The 3,934-nt window shown below is 47.8% G+C and overlaps 1 long non-coding RNA gene across 1 annotated transcript; it reads left to right on the top strand.

Annotated features, from left to right (window-relative positions):
- Nucleotides 1–1,097: 1,097 nt before the first annotated feature.
- Nucleotides 1,098–3,600, top strand: LOC123108490 (uncharacterized). The gene is made up of 8 exons (XR_006451915.1): nt 1,098–1,701; nt 1,782–2,000; nt 2,093–2,287; nt 2,361–2,534; nt 2,620–2,997; nt 3,088–3,252; nt 3,345–3,407; nt 3,503–3,600. It is a non-coding gene; the product is annotated as an uncharacterized lncRNA (long non-coding RNA).
- The last annotated feature ends 334 nt before the right edge of the window (nt 3,601–3,934 follow it).

Genomic DNA, 3,934 nt, shown 5'->3' with positions numbered 1-3,934 from the left:
GGACGCGGCTATCCCGGTTTCATCTCTTGGTTCAAACAAACGGTAATTTCCATTAGACCATTTCATTTCTTCGTCTATTTTCCGGCTAATGCAACAATCATTTTGTATTAAACTTGTAGGCTAGTTCAGAGTCTATGGACGCCGAATTGAGACAAGTCGCTAATGGTTTTGACTATAAGGTCCGTTCATTTGACAAATACGACATCAACGGGTATCGCTTTCGTACCTATGGTAAAGAGCTATCTATGGCCGACCGAAAGTCTACAAAATGTTGTGTCTCTGCTATCGGTGAAGGAGATACTTAGTATTATGGAAGAGTTGAAGCAAGTTATGAACTTCTATTCTATGGTGCAAACCCACCGAACGTCGTAGTCTTCAAATGTTATTGGTTCCAGCCAAAGGAGACTAGAAGGACTCATGAACATCTAGGGCTAGTCAAAATCAAACAAAGCACCCATTTGGATGTTCCCGATGTCTATATTACGGCTCAACATGCAACCCAAGTTTTCTATCTACCATGGGCCTGCCAAAGTGATCCAAATCTCAATGGTTGGGATGTCGTTTATGAAGTGCCGCCACATGTTAGACCACCTCCCCCAATGAAGAAGATTATGAACCTCACATTAACCCAGACACATATGAAGGAGAGTTCTTCCAAGAAACACGTCTTTCCAAAAACGTTTCAAGAACCGCTCTACTTCACCCCAGAACATTGAAGTAGACAGCGACAGTGAATCCGAGCATGAGCCGGAACAAGAAGAGCTGGAACAAGAAGAGCCGCAACAAGAAGAGGTTACTGCTGCGGATGACTTGTCAATGCTTGACCGATTACGTAAAGGAGGCCTTCCACATGTTGATGCATTTATTGAAGATGATGATGAGCATGTCATTACTGATAGTGATGATGATGATGCATTTATTGACCCCGAAGCATATATAGACGATGAAGATTAATATTATAGTTCATGTTAGGTATTCTATTTTTTATGTTCATGATGATGATACACTTAAATTATATACATATTATTATTCATGTCAGGTATTCTTTTTTTATGTTATACTAATTTCGTTTACTCTTTGTCATTACAGGTGTTGACAGATGGTGGGCGTGGGTCGAGAGCGCTCCGAGGCTCCTTCCTCGGCGCGTGGTGGGAGGGGTAGTTCCATTCCACCCTAGACCCTTCGGAGAGCGCTAGATCTCAGTATGCAGACACCACCGGCGGTCGCTTCTTCTTTGGCCGGGAAAGGTCGGGGGCGGAAGAAGAAGGAGAAGGCTAGTAGGGGTGGACGTGGCAGCAGGAGAGGTAGGAAGGCTGCCACTACGCCTTCCTCGCCGGCACCCTCAGCTGATTCACCTGACCACAGGACTGCTCCGTCTAAGATGGAGCCGCCTGAGGTGGACCCGTCTTGGACCCCGGTCCACGAGCCTTGGGCCGACGAGCCTTTCCCCCACGAGACTCCGGTCCCAGAGGCTTTGTCCCACGAGACTCTGGATCATGCTACGTCGCAGCCGAACTGATTGGGGGACTGGCCGGAGTCGAGTGGCCATGCTGATGGTGACGAGGGTGGCTATAGTTCTGATAGCTATAGTGAGAGTGAGCGGGTTCAGGGGGGCAATGTCTACCAGCGTGGCGGTACAAAGCTCCCGCCCACCCCGGCGACCCCTGACCAGAGGTGGTTGATTACGCCTGATGGGGAGAAGTAAGTGCATTTACTCTTTTTTAACCTTTTGCCTTCACATTTCTTTGAATATCTAATGCGTTAGCCTTGTCATACTACAGGTCTTGGAAACACGGTCGTGGTGTCCGCAGGCCCAACACAGCCTTGGTGTGATTTGTCGCCAGAGCTTCCTGGGGTGGGTCACGTTGCCCGGTGAGGGCCAGGTTCCAGAGCTAGGAATGACTTGGGAGCACTACTTGGTTGCCCTGGCCCCGCCGGGGGAGAGGATCGGCGGTGTCGAGTGCCACACGGTGGCTGATGTTGTGATCCAGATGTTTTGGGTAATTTTTCCTCTCTCGTTTACGTTGTGTTTTCTTGTTTGATTGGCAACTCTAGTGATTGTACTAATCCGTGTTTTCTTGTTTGATTGCAGACCTTTTACAGGTGTGCTGAGGGACAGGAGGAGGCCGCGGCTCGGGTTATCGAAGCCGAGTGCAAGCGGCTACTTCAAAACTGGCGGAACAGGGCTCGGACGCAGGCTACTCGAGACTACTTCGCCTCGATTGGTATTAGGATGTCCAAGTCAAAGTGTCGCACAAAGTATCTGAGTAAGGAGAAGTACATGAAGGTAATTACCTATTCTTAAGGCCTTGTATTTAGTTTCGTAGGCGTAGCGCTCAAATTTCTCTTACTTAACTTAGGTGCCCCCGAGATGGTGTGCGGATAGGCTGGATTGTTGGGAGGCGTTGGTGGATTAGTAGTGCTCTCCCCAATGGCTATCCACCCACAACAATGAAAAGGATCGGCGTGGCAAAATGAGCGGTGTGCCACACCATCAAGGCAGCGTCAACCTATATCAGTACGGGGATAACTGGGTATGTGGTTTGCTTCATGATTCATGCACATTCAGTCTTCATGCTAGTTTGAGCCCTTAACTAATACTTTGTTCCTCTCTTTTAGGCGCAGCACAACAAGACGGATGTGCCAGAGCTATTCGACCTCTATGCCATGGCCCATAGTGCCCCGTATAAGAAGGCCAAGGCATTCTCTGAGTCTGATCTCGATGATCCAAAGAACTTCACCAACCGCGCCTCCCACAACAAGCTCGTGAGGTACAGAGAAGAGGGGAAGGCGAGGAAAGGGCCGGATTTTAACCCGAGCCAGCCTATTGATCCATAGCTGGTGATGATATCTGGTGGCGGGAGGAACCATGACTTGTTAGCCATTGGGGATGGACTGATACGTTGTACTAGCACTCTCCCGCAGATCAAGAGGCGCCAGACGAGCTCCGATCCTGAGATAAGGCCTCGTACACGGCCAATGGATCTCGAAATCAAGGTTAGTTATACAGAATCAGATACCTTTCCTCCATTACATTATGTGTGCGGCCGTCGATGATTACAACGCTAAAGAGGAGTGGTGTTGCAGGCTGCTATTGAGGAAGAGAGAGCAAAGACCCAGGATCTTCTGGCGGAGGAAAGGAGGAAGGTGGCGGAGAGGGAGAGGGAGACTGAGGAGAGGACGGCTAGGCTTTTGGAGGAGGAGAGGAACCGGAACGACTTGGCTAACCGGGCCATATACGAGCTCTTCGCGGTAAGTCTCTTCTGCATATTAGCTAAATCATGCACGCAATGTTCCTTTCATTAGTAACTAATATGACTGACTCATCAAAACCAAATGTGCAGTCCATGTGCAAGAAGAACGGTCAGACCCCTCCGCCGATGCCAGTCATTGCTCCGGCGGACACGGTGTGTTTCATTTGAATGGACATTACTTATTAGTCTTCACATTTGAGTTGCATCATGCTAACGAGACATTGCAAATGATCTTTAATTTGGTGCAGCATAACTCCCGACAAGCATCGACGTCTGCCATTGGCGCGAGCAATAACCCCGATCCTCCTCCGTCTGCCACTACCGCGAGCAAGAACCCCGATCCTTCACCTACGGGTTGACGGTAAGTTTTGCCTAGTGCTTTGCTTAATTAGGTCCAAAATGACCTATTTAACCTAGGATAGTCTAAAATGACCTATACTTAGCATTTTTTCCTCCAAAATGACTTAATATGCTTAGCTAGCTCAAAATCGACCTATTTAACCTAGGATAGCTCTAAAATGACCTATACTTAGCATTTTTCCTCCAAATGACTTAATATGCTTAGCTAGCTCTAGAATGACATAATATGCTTACGAAATGACATATTTTAGTTCCAAAATGACTTCATATGCTTAGCTAGCTCCAAAATGACATAATAAACTTATTAGTTCCAAAATGAC

The sequence above is a fragment of the Triticum aestivum genome, chromosome 5A, assembly GCF_018294505.1.
Source record: "Triticum aestivum cultivar Chinese Spring chromosome 5A, IWGSC CS RefSeq v2.1, whole genome shotgun sequence".
NCBI classification, from domain to species: Eukaryota; Viridiplantae; Streptophyta; class Magnoliopsida; order Poales; family Poaceae; genus Triticum; species Triticum aestivum.
The sequence above is the reverse complement of the archived record's forward strand: the minus strand, read 5'-3'. Positions and strand labels throughout refer to the sequence as shown.